We start from the raw sequence: 13,760 nt of genomic DNA, 5'->3' as shown, positions 1-13,760 counted from the left end.
TTTTATTTGTTCTTTTCAGCTTTATACCCCACATGTAAGTGAAATTATATGATTCCAAACTTTTTGTGTCTGACTTATTTCACCTAGCATAATAATATCAAGAATCATGGGATGAGGTGGCCAAGTGTTTAAGGTGGTGGACTGCCACCATTGCATTGCAGTAGCAGTTAACTCGTTTTCTAGTTTCACAGGTCCACAGGTGGTGAGATATTTTGTGCCAGGACATCTCAATGTCTCATCCGTATCTGTTTTAGATAATTTAAATGATGAGATTGGGAACTTTTTGAATCGATAGTAGTTATTTGAGGCTTTAGACTCACTGAGCTAAGACTTTTGGGGAAGTTAGGATGGGGTAAATGTATTTGCACATGGGATGAATGGGCATTTGGGGGGACCAACAGGTGGACTATACAGGGTTGAATAGTGTCCCCTCAAAATTTGTGTATACTGGGGTCTCAGAATGTGATCTTATTTGGAAATAGGGTCTTTGCAGATGTCATCAGTTAAGATGTGGTCATACTTGAGTAAGGTGGATCCTACATCCAAAATGACTGGTGTCAGAAACACACAGGGAGAAGATGGTCATATTACCACAGAAGCAGAGATTGGAGTGATGATTCTGCAAGTTAAGAAACACTAAGGATTTCTGGCAAACACCAGAAGCTGGAAGAAGCAAGGCAGAATTCTTCCCTAGGGCCTTTAGAGGGATCATGGACCCGCTGACACCATGATTTCAGACTTGTAGCTTCCAGAATTGTGAGAGAATAAGTCGTTGTTTTAAGTTACCCAGTTTGTGGTAGTTTCTTATGGCAGCTGTAGGAAACTAATCCAGAGTGGGCTATACATTTTCTAAAGCCCATATCATGGTGAACAAATAGGCAGCAATAAGAAAAAGAAGGAAAGCTTAATTTGCTTTCGCTAGCCTGGATGGCCTATTTGCCCACATATATAAACTTTACATGTTGGGTAGCTTCTTCTTCAGTTACTGCACTGTCAATTAAAAATGAAATGAAACATTAAGAATTAGAAAATCCAGATGGTAATTGGTAGCTACATGCTGTACTGTATGACTCATTTGCTGATTTATCCAGCCAAAGTAGCTTGGAAAGTTATGACAGCATACCTTGAACCTGAGAACTCTCTAGATTTTGAGAAACATACCTTCTCCAACAATCTATAGTTTCAGACCCATAAGAAAAGCTTCTTTGCTGGTATTTAAGCTTCCAATTTTCATTTTATTGTTTTCTAACTCTAATTGTATTAGTTCAGTTTTTATTCTTGTGGATTCTTATATGTGAGCTATGGGATAGCTCATAGATCCCAGTCATCCCTCACTCTGGTCAGACTGCATTTACTCATAGAAAAATGCAACTTTCTGTTTTAGAAAAAAAAAAGATTTAAAAGTATTTTAAAATGAGATCCCTAGGCTCCTCGAATAGCAAATAGTTTTTAAAAGAAAACACTTCAATGGGTTATGGGTAACTGTTTCAAAAATAAATATATCGACTACTCTTTTTTAATGGGTTTAAAAAACAAAAAGGGAATAGAGTTGACAAAGTTTCTTCTGGATTTTACAGAATTCAAAGTGCTTTAAAATTTTCTTTGTATATGCACAAAATTTATGTGTCCTGTGGGATAACAAAAATGATAGGTGCAATTCCAAACAGCATGCAGCTTATGTATGGATGCACCTGATGGAAGTAGTTATCTCTTCTATAAGCTTCTCTCAGTAGAAGGGAAACAAAATGATGAGCATATAGGGTAGGGAGAGAAGGAAGGAAGAAGAGAACCATGTATCTGCTCTAAATATTTACTAGCATTATCTATGAATGGAATCATTTGCTATGAATTTCAGATTGCTAGCATTTGGGAGAATAGTGGGCAATGGAACTTCATGTAAACTATGAATTCTACAAAACTGTATTAGCATGTTCATTAAAAGAAGGTAAATAAAGCTTAGTGCAAATTGATTCAGTATATAAACTCACTTTTCTGCTGCTTAATGAAGTGATGGTGATTAAACCAAAACAAATAGATTTATGCTTTATAAAGCATAGGGAAGTATCACTTTGTGGTATTTGCCCAGATCACAGGTTTTTAAGTTTGCAACAACTACTCTTTAGCAGTTTGGGTACTAAACTAGAAAATTACTGATTTTAGAATGAAGAAGGAAAAAACTAGATACGATTAGTTCTAATGAACTCCAAATATCTGTTAAGCACCTAGTATCTGCCAGATGTGAAGGTACGACACATGATAATGAGATAGAAGCACTTGAGTTGTCCAGAACTCCAGGGAGTGTGAAAAAAGATAAGGTGTGATTATCTTGGTTTAGGTTTCCCCATAAGTAAACACTGAGACAAGGATTTGAGGACTACTATTTTAATTAGGGGTGATCCCAGGAACTATGTCTATGAAAGTGAAAGAAGTGAGATAGGGAAGGGAAAGAAAACAACTGAAGCTAAGTACCAGTTAAACAACTACTAACTCTACTGGGAAACTGTACAGAATAGTCTACCCAAGAATGAAAGAGATAGAGTAGTTTATCTTCTAATTCCCACACATTATTGGCTAAGGAATGCTCCTGAGAGCATTTATTCCCCAGCATTTCTGACTTTCACTGTGAAGATGAAGAGAAAGCCTTCAGTTGGTGAGTTGCAGTTTCGTGCAGTAGAATGGCCTCAGCAGGTACAAGGGTGAGTATCCACAGCATCTGCTATAATAATTGAGTAGGTAAAGAGTGCAACAAGTGCAAAATGAGTTCAAGAGAAAAAGAGAGTATTATGGGATGTAGCAAGAAGGGAGAAATTCATAGAAGGAGTTGGGAATTGATCCAGGCTCTGAAAGATGGGAGGGGGGACAGTGAGCCAGGGTGGTAGAGTGCTTAAATCTAGAGGCTTCTGAAAGCCTGAGCTGGTAATGAAAGAGTGATTGAGTAGAGTCTGCTCAAGAATACCCTGCAATACAAGCTAAATAGTCCATAATGTACTATTTTTATAGGAATATAAATATTTGATATAAAGTTTTGAGTAAAAACATATGAAGAATCATTTTGGTATCCCCCAGTACCCATTCTTTTATCACCCATTACAATAGAACTTTATCTCCCATAACTGGGTACAGCTGGCTAAACAAAATGCAGACTTTATTCCCAGCCTCTTTAGTAACTAGGTGTGTCCTTATGACTAAGTTCTGGCTAGGGGAATGTGAACAGAAATGATATAAACCACACCCATGCTTTTCCCTTACTGGACATGCTCTCTTTTCCCTTCCTTTCTTTCTAGTGGCTGAAATGTGAACTTGGTGGAGAAGGTCATGTAGATAAAGGGAGTACTTTTGAAAGAACAGAAAATCTAGGCAGACGGAACCTGAGCCTCTATAAATGTCATGGAGTAAAAACACAAACCATTATTTTGGGTACTTGTTAACAAGGCTAAACCTATATTTTAACTAGTTGATAAGAGAAATTAATCTGGCAGTAATATTCAGAACAAACTTTGGAGGGAAGGACACAGAAGCACTATATGTGTTTTGCATTTGTCATGATTTTGTGGTAGGTATTCTTTGTTACGTTGAGCCTTTTCGTTGTTCAGATGCTTAATTATCAGATTGTTATTTCTTTTATACATCTTTTTTTTTTGTATTTACAAACTAATAATATGGTGACAAAGGTTTCTATAAAATTGAGAAAAGCATAAGCACTGACAGCCTGACAAAGTGGGAGAATGCTAATGGAGGGTCTTGGTTAGATTTTGCTTGAGCAAGGAAAAGACATTTCAAATAACATTCTGGGAAAATATTGAAGGAGAAATTTCCGTGGGTCATGACTCTGAGTTAGCAAAACTCTAGATAAATGTGTGCTTATATTTAAATGTCATTTTGAACGTCTGGTAAAGGAGAGACGTTTGGTCCCTGAGAAAATGAATTGGGTTGGGGTGTCTTGGAATGAGTTGTAGTATCAATCATCTTAAATTGATTAAGCTGATATTTGGTAATTAGCAAGTTTTAATATTGCTCATTTATACTATAATTAGATAAAATAGTCCAGATTTGTGTAATATAGTTAATTAGAGATTAAAATTGAATGTGCATTTATTCTTGGTAGCTTTGTAATGCGAGTTTGAATTTAAGAGTGTACTGGCTGTGCTTAAGGCTCACTTCTTGGCCAGAGGTGACAAAATAGCATCATCTTCCTGCATCCTAAGAATAGTCCTAGGCCAGCAAACAGCTGTAGCTGCCCCAGAAGGTGCCCTCCAAGGACACAGGAGCTATGTTTCACAGAGAAACCAAGGCTTATTTATTGGGGTGTGCCATATGAATGGCACCTTTGGGCACACTTCCCTAGAGTATTCAAAGAAGAGGCATTTGTGCAGTGAATTGAGCTATATTTTTGCAAGGCTTGTCTGTCAGGAACTTTGTGCCTAAACGCAAAAGTTTCCCAGAGATTATAATGTCTGCCATAGGATAGGTACTAAGATAATGTATGTGGATTAAATGAACAAAAAATTGACCACAGACACCCCTAACCATCAATGCCTATGTGATTGATTGTTGAACATCACAGAAATTTAGTAACCATGTGCTTGTTAAAAACTTGGTTCTCCTCAGGGATGTCAATCTTTAACGTTTGTTGAAGTTTTTTTTTCTCTTTTGAGGGTTCAGAGAGATTCCATGCCCTGTTTCTTGCCTTAATCAGCCTCTTTCTGTAGATCAATATATACACTCATATCTTTAGTTTTTATTGGGCAGTAATTTTGCAACCCATATGTCATTCATTAGTATTTAAAATGCTCTGCTATTTGAGCCAAAATAATATACAGGCTGTCTGAAAAGTCTGGCAACAGAGGTTAAATTTATTTCAAATAGTTTATTAGTTACATTTTCAAATAATATACTTAATATATTTTCCCTCAAAATCTAGACACCTTTTAAGGTAAAGTAACTGTAAATTTAAAGCAGTATGTCTGATCTTTAGTCTGAAAAAGAACAGTGAATATACTATTTCTTCCATGTTTCTAGAATATTTGGACACTCTGTGGTGTACTTATTGTAATTTTGTTTCAGATTAGCAATAGGATCACTGCTTTAAGTTTAGAGGTAATTCATCTAAAAAGTTGTCTGGAGGCTGAAGAAAAATATATTGAACATATCTTCTAAAAATAATGTAAATAACATGCTGTTTAAAAATAAAACTTTCATGTGTTTGCAGAATTTTTGTACATCCTGTAATTGATAAGTGTCTTGAAAAGTTTATTTATTTCTGTTATGGATTAGTTAAAAGAGACAAGTGCTTCAATATCTATTTTCCATGTCTACTTATAATATGTTCAAAGATAAAATATACAGATTGAGGTTTTGGCTTGATTCAAACTTTACTCTTTGCAAAAAATATTTTAAAAAGAGAAAATAATAAATTTGAAGTAAGAAATAGGAAAAAGTGCATAATACTCTCCATCAACAAATCTGTCTTTGCAATATCCCCCAAAGCCAGCAAGTTTCATATGCTCTATAAACCCGCTTTACAGGGGAACTTAATGGGTTGGATTTGCTGCAAGGTAAATGAGTTTTTCTTTTAACTGATGTAGTTTTCATAGGCTTACACTCTTCATCATTTAAGCAAAACCATCTTGGTTTTGAATACTTGGGCACATTTCACCAACAGCCTGTGTCAAATGACCCTGAATTTGAAATGAAAGTACCCTTCATATCTTTGGTTTGGGCTGGTGTCATAGCAAATCTGAGTTTTGTTCTCATGGCTTATCATGATCTCTTCCAAAGCTTTGATGTATTTATGTCCATATACAAGGATTATATGAGAAGCTCTGAATATTTACTTCTTTATTCTGCGTGGGGCAGAATCTCTGCCTTTAGCTGCTTTCCCGGCCCGCAGGACAGTCAACAGGGACCCTGAGACAGAATGGGGAGGGGAGGGAGTCAAGACGACGCAAAGAATGGAGACAAGGCAGGCTTTCTGATCAAGTCTCGTTTATTAAGGCTCGCTGCAGGCTTATATAGGGCGTGATTGGGTGATGTTGCGTTAGCGGGGCTGATTGGCCAGAGGCATTCAGGAGATGCTGTGTAACACAAAGGGGCCGGGTGAAAAGACCCGCAAAAAGTCCCTTCGGTGGGAAGCGAGGCTTACGTGGCCTTGGGGCGGGGGTGGGGGGGGGAGCCCTGCTGAGCAGCCATTTTCGGCCTGGCAGCCATCTTAGTCAAAACAACCCCCGACAAGCTGCTATGCTACCTGTATAGTGATAACGGTTTAGGGCTAGAATCTTTGGAAGTTAAAACTTTTGTCTTTCTATATATAAGCCTATCTTAAGTACCCAAGACTTTCTCATTAGAAGCTTGGTCCTCCAGGGGGATGTGCTTGATATAAATATAATATTTGGTCATTAGCCATAGTATCCAAAATTGCCAAGGCTGGCAAATTTGAGGTCTCAGCTAAAAGTAGAAATAAGGGGAAAAAAGTCAATAGAAATAGTAATAACTCATAAAAAACTTCTAGAAAAAATTTGCCCCCCCCAAAAAAAACTAGGCTTATTAATGTAAAATTCTTCTTGTAAAATTAATTCTTCTTCTGAACCACTTTTTTTTTTCATTTTCAGGGAGCATAGCTGGGCACTATTTTTTCTTGAGGCGGACTAGCTTACAAGTTTTAGATGTTCATCCAGCATCTCTTTAAAAGTTTTTGAACCAGTCTTTACCGGTTTCAAATGTAATATGTTTTATACTTGCATTTTCCTCTAGTTTTGTCTACATACGCCTCAGGGGAAAATGCTTATATAACTCCCTGACTTTTTAATAAATTATTACTGAGCTCAGAAATACAGTTTTCTCTGCACCTTGTTTACCTACCCTATGTATCGAGATGGTGAGCTATGAATACATTTTCTTTCTGAGCATTATCTTAGATACCCGATGATATGTGGGATGACGGGGCCTTGACAAAAATGGTGTTGTTTCTTAAGAAGCTGATCCCTAAAGACAAAAAATGTCAGTCTACAAAAGTAAAACTTCATTATCTCAAGGTTTGTGGGATTTAACTTTTCACATCGATGTAGAGCTCTATAATATACTAAATTACACTATAATATACAGTGTAACACTTTACATGACAGACCTCTGTTCCTCCTCCCTAATAGTTGATAGTTAGGATGGTGTACCCATTCTATCTACTAACATCCTTCCTCCCTCTGTCCCTCCTTTCTTCCTCATAATACAAATATACTTATACTACAAATGCAAACTATATGTTAAATTATAATTTATATTCTAAGTTGACTTTGAAATTGTTTAGGATACCATGGAATGTAATAGACAACAAGACACTATCCAATAAGGCTGGTAAGAGTCATAAGGATCACTTGCTGTTAAGTCCATAAGCACACAGAGGATGGCAAGATTATTTCTACTGGTGAGGAAAGAAGAGTCATGAAGAGAAGGCAGGATTTGAGTTGAACCTCTAAAAATGAGTATGTTGGTATATTTTTAACAGATGAAATGTGAGAGAGACCATGTTAAATGTGAGCAATACTTATTTGACTATCATCTAGGAAAAATAACAACAGGGAGGGAAAATTGAAATTCATGGGAAAGTATGACAAGCAAAGGAATGCGAGGGAGAGGGACTGCAGGAAAGGTTGGCCAATGGTCTTTCTGACACACATATAAAGTGAGACAGAAGGGTCCTGGGAAAATAAAAGCATTTCCTGTCACTTGCCTTGATAGAGACTCCATGGTCTGCTAATGAAGCTTAAGCCCAACTCTATTTTTCTTTTTAAAGCAAATAAAACTCATCCTCAGGGCTTTATCTCAAAGATCACTTCTAAGCTAGATGTTATCTACACTGGAATTATATAATTATTTGCAGAAATCCGAATTCAGAATTTCACATTTTTCTTGCTTTTATTTCTAATAAACTTTATTTGTTTTTAGTTCTTCATTCTAGGCCTGGAAATCATTTTGGATACAGATTCTGTCATCTAGCATGTTGGTTATCCCCACCAGTTTGGTCTTCTGAGATTTTTCTCCAAGCTAATATCAGTTGATTTGTCAATACCCTTTGGATCATTATTGCTTCAAAAACTACAAACATGTCTGATAATATTTTCATTCAGCCCTCACTTCTCTACCAAGTCAAACACTGCAGAAACTATACTGCTTATGTTCTCCTAATCTACATACCTAGTGACCCCACCAAAATTTAAGTGAATCCATTTGGTTGGATGCATTCTTTATTCCTTTTGAGTATAATTAAGCTATAAATAAAATGACTATTCCATTACGGGTGCTTGTCGACTTAAAAATGGGGTTATATCCCAATAAACCCATTATAAGTTGAAAATACATTTAATGCACCCACTCTACCAAATATCATAGTTTACCTCAGCCCACTTAAAATGTGCTCGGAACACTTACATTAGCCTACAGTTGGGTAAAATCATCTCACTGCTGCTGTGCAGCATCACAGGAAAGTATTGTACCACATATTACTTGTCTGGGAAAGGACCCACATTCAAAATTCAAAGTACAGTTTCTACTGAATTCATATGGCTTTTGCACTACCGTGAAGTAAAAAACAATTGTAAGTCCAACCATCTTGAATTGGGGACCATTTGTATAATTTTTTCAGGTATCTGAAGCAAATCTACCAGTTTAGAACCCTAAAATTCATCTTCTTTTTCTTTATTACATAAAATTGGCACACTTGTCTGCCTGCAGTGTTCTGGAACCTCTCTTTGTTCAGCGTGATTCCTCAGATATTACTAAAAATGGTAAACTTAAGCTTTCCAAAGGGAGATTATATCTAATAGCCCAATAAAATGTCCCAAGGTTAAGAATTTTCAGGTAACCAAAAACATGAGGTAGATAGCCATTGCAGTTCCCCTGAAGTTACATCTCTCCATGCTTACCTTCCATGAGATGATCTTACATGGCACAAGTAAGATAGAAGGCATTTGAGTGTTTTATTCCTGAGCATTCCCTCAGCTTTTTCCTTGGGAGACCAGAGGATTAGAAGAGTCATAACATGATAGAAATTTTTCAATAAGTTCAGTAATTATTTCCATTATGGCCTAATAAAAGAGGAGTCTGAAATCAATTTGTAACTCTTCCACGCTTCCCACTCTGACTTACTTTTTTGACAGGTAGTTTTATGGTAACTTCTAATTGAAGATTTACCCTCTTTGGGCAAGTCTGCTCTTAGTCCCTGCTCTTTGGGGAGTGTGAACCTAAGGAAGAATTAATCAGTTAATTTCTCTGGTTTTCAGATGTACTAACTACAAAATCAGGACCCTTTAGCATTAATAACTGTAACATCCAGTCAGTACATATGCCATATTTGTAGTAATAGCTTAACTTGTGCAATAATTGTGTTTTATGATTAATATCACCTGGAAAAGATATAGTGCTATATTAGTTTTATCCATCTCTTTCCAGCTCATTGTAAACTTCTGTATCAATCTCCTAAAGTTTGTTAAAGTTCTCTGGGACTTTTGTCCTTTTCATACTTTAACTCCATGTTCCAGTTAAATTTTTGAGGAACTGTGGACATTATAGCATTATCACATTATTGAAAGAAGCCCCAGAAATTTATGAAAACATACCTATATGGCGATTCTACTATACCTTAATAATGAGTATATATTTTTTTCTAACTAACTGCCTATACTGGTTGGCCCATCTCTTCTGCATGTACTTAAAGTGACTTTTCTTGGTGTGTGTCCTCTTTTGTTTAACCACCCGGAAATTGAAGTGCTTCAGGCCTTTTCATTCTTGCATAAAAGCTTGGCTCCTTTTTCTTCCCAATATTTGGAAAAGTCAAGGTATCATGTGAGCTGCCAAGCAGACTGGGTGGGAAATGGAAAAGATCCAGAGCTATATTAGTTCTCTCCACTCCTTTCCAGCTCATTGCAAACTTCTTGTATCAATCTCCTAAGGTCTGTAAAAGTTCTCTGCGACTTTCAACCTCTGCATACCTTCCCTCTTAACCTCAGAGTCTCATTTCAAAATTACCCACTAATAGGAATCAAGATTAGCAATCAACTTTGTAGACTGACTGGCAGGGAAACATTTAGAAATAACCACTTTTCTGGTAGGGGATTAGACACAGAAAAATTTGTCCAGACCCTATCCTGATTGGCTGTTAGGTGAATGGCTGAGATCTCTTTCTCCCTTTTGATTTAATGTGAACAGGTCAAAGGGTTGCTGAAAAGTATTCAACACTTCCAGTTTAAAATAGATCTTGGAAGACATTGAAAGAAGAAGGAAGAATGTGCGAATGCAATGGGACAGGATTCTTTGATCTTAAACCCAGTGAGAATTTTAATTAGCTGTGCATGCAAGACCAAAAAGAAAAACCTTCCCCAGAGGAGGCTTCTACAAGTGAAATGGAAGTTCTAAGAAATTATCGAGTTACCCTATTTTCAACTCAATCCATCATGAAATTCTGGAAAATTCTGAATGAGAAATTTTCCCTGTCTCCATGTATTTTGAATAAGTAAAATTATTGGTAATTCAGAATGTGGCTTTACAACAGAGAGGATTTTTAGCTGTGAATTATATACTATAAATTATTTACATACATAATAGGAAGAACAATCCTCTTTCCCTTTCTCTCCCCAATTTTCCTGTCTGGAGTCCTGGTTGAATCACTGGTGAGGATTATGAGAATGAAGAGCAGCTTCAGGAAAGAATCAAGGGATCTTGCAACATTTAGAGTTTGAGCAGTAGGGAAGAACTGGTAAAGGAACATGAAAGTAGAAGGACAGCAGGGAGAAGGATATGATCTAAGCCAAGAGTTGAAAGCACATCATATGGTAATCTGTTGAGAAGTTGAATGAAATGAAAACATAAAAGTAACCACTATGTATGATAGACAGAGGACCTTGATGAAATTGATGACTAGTTTCTATGAAATAGCAGAGAGAAAGCTCCATATGACAGACTTTACATAAGGGTTCAGTTTTTTGAGAAATAAGCATTATTGTTTGGAATCATGAGAAGTTTAGGAGAAAAACCAGATGTGGCTTCTAAATCCCCTCCAACTGTGGCACAGGACCTCTGGCCCCCAATTACACCTACATACCCTGTAGAACTTAGCCATCAATGAATATCACCAAATCCCATGTCAAAACTCTGAGATGTCTAGGAGACTAGGTGACACAGATTAAGGTAATTAAGACAGGGGAGTCAGAGCTGTCCCATACATTAAGCTAGGGTTTATGGAAGAATGTGGGAAGGAATTTCCATCAAGATACTGCATTATAATTTCCTTATGTGATTTGTTCCAACTCTTTCTTTTATTTCTTCCTTCATTCAGAAAACATTTTGGATCAGCCATTATTGATTACTATTAGGGATGCTGAGAAATAAAGCAATACTGACAAAGTTTCTGCCTTAATCATTATATTCGAATAAAGATATGTGTACATATCCATATCTTGATGCAAGAGAAGACACAGGGCAATAAAGGAGAAGAGAAGATCTGCTTAGGCACTGGAGTGGTAGTTTTCAACCTTGGATGCACATTAGCATGATTTGAGTGCTCAATCCTCTCTGATAGATTGAATCGAAAGTCTAGGGGTAAGATCCAGGCATTGGTCATAATCTCTCCGAGTGATTTCAATGATCAGCTAAGTTGGGGACTGCTGTATTAGAGCAGTGGCTCTTGAAGTGTGTTCCCTGGAACAACAGCATCAGCATCACTTGGAAATTGTTGGAAGTGTAAACTTACTGATCCCATCCCATAGCAGCTGAATTAGGATCTCTGGGGGTGGGGGCCAGCAGTCTTTGTTACTAAGCCTTCCAGGTAATTCTGATGAGCACTAAAGCTTGAGAATAACTACATTAGAGAAATCAACTTTCCAAGATTAAAAAAGAGGAGAGGCTGGGTACAGAGGTATTATATTTATAGCCCGGTTCTATGAAGAACAAAAAAGAAATATTCTTTCCTTCAAATAATCTATAGTTCATACTGGAAAACATACAAAATAATTAGAAATAATTATGTGTAAATATTTCCACATTTGTGTTTATACATATATGAATGGTTTTCTGGTGTTATAAGTGACATTACAGAGGCTATTTTTTAATTTCAATGCAGCTCTCAAACTTCAATTACAAGTTGACTATATATAATATTCTATAATCACACTTTTTTCTACAGAGTTCCATTGACATTATTCCATTCTGCTGCCATTGTTTGTTGGAAAACTCTGAAATTAAAAAAATTTCTCCTTTGTAGCTGAATTTCTTTTTTCTCTTTTCTTTCTTTTTCTTTTTCTTTTTTCTTTTTTTTTTCTTTTTTTTTTCTTTGTGCTTGGATATTGGGAGAAAATGTTCATGGTCCTTATAATTTAATTGAAATTCAAAAAACAAACCAGGATATGTCTCGATGACTGATATACATTTTCTTTTCTGAATGAAAGTATGCTCTTTTTATCTGCAGATTCATTACTTCACTCATTTCAGAATAATTTTTGTATCGTATTGTACCTCTGATTTGTTAAAACAGAACTTAACAATTCTTATGTAGGCTAGTTCTAGCTCTCTATAACTATTAAAAGTTATTTGAGGTGTTTAGGGTAGTATATTATCATAGACTGAAATTGTTTTCTTAGATAACAAAATAAAAAGCAGATAAATTGAACTTGATCAAAGTTAAAAACTTTTGTACTTCAAAAGACATTGTCATGAAAGTGAAAAGACAATCTATGGAATAGAAGAAATATTTTTAAATTGCATTTATGATAAGGGTCTAATACTTATAATATAGAAAGAACTATTACAATTTAACAATAAAAAGATAGCTCACTTAAATATAGGCAAAGGATTTGGATAGACAATTTTTTTCAAAGAAGGTATATGTGAAAAGATATTCAATATAGTCATTAGGCAAATATAAATTAAAACCAAAATGAGATACCAGTTCACAGCTACTAGGATTGTTATAATAAAAGTATGAACAATAAAAAGTGTTGCAGAAGATATATAGATATCAGAACTCTAATACATTGCTAGCGAGAATGCAAGATGGCGCACCCACTTTTGAAAACTGTCTGATAGTTAATCAAAGTTAAACATAGAGTTACCACATGACCCACCTATTCCACTTCTAGGTATATAACCAACAAAATTGAAAAGATATGTATACACAAAAACTTCCATATGAATCTTTATAGCAGCATTATACACAATAGGCAAAAAATAGGAAAAACCCAAAGGTCTATCAACTTACTAATGGGTAAGCAAAATGTGTATAGCCATACGAGGTGGTATAGCCATACAATGAAATGTTATTAGCCATTAAAAAGAAGAATACATAAAGAGCAATGTTACAATATGGATGAAACTTGAAAACATGTTACGCGAATGAAACCAGACACAGAAGACCACATATTGTATGATCCCAGGCACATAAAATTTTCAGAACAGACAAACCTATAGCAACTTTAAATAGACCAGTGGTTGCCTGGGCCAGAGTTGGGGTGAGGGGGCAATTAGGAGGAAAAGGTGAGTAGCTACCAATGAGTATGGAGTTTCCTTCTGGAGTGAGTAAAGTGTCCAAAATCAATTGTAGTGATAATTGTACAACTCTGTGAATATACTAAAAGTCTTTATATTGTACACAACTAAATGGGTAAATTTTATAGAATATGAATTATACCTCAATAAAGCTGTTAAAAACTTAGTAGTTTTCTGACCTATGTGCTTCCAGTAAGTTCCATATGCCATTAATCACACCAAAAGGATATTTC

The sequence above is a fragment of the Rousettus aegyptiacus genome, unplaced genomic scaffold, assembly GCF_014176215.1.
Source record: "Rousettus aegyptiacus isolate mRouAeg1 unplaced genomic scaffold, mRouAeg1.p scaffold_m13_p_1, whole genome shotgun sequence".
Classification (NCBI taxonomy): Eukaryota; Metazoa; Chordata; class Mammalia; order Chiroptera; family Pteropodidae; genus Rousettus; species Rousettus aegyptiacus.
The sequence above is the reverse complement of the archived record's forward strand: the minus strand, read 5'-3'. Positions refer to the sequence as shown.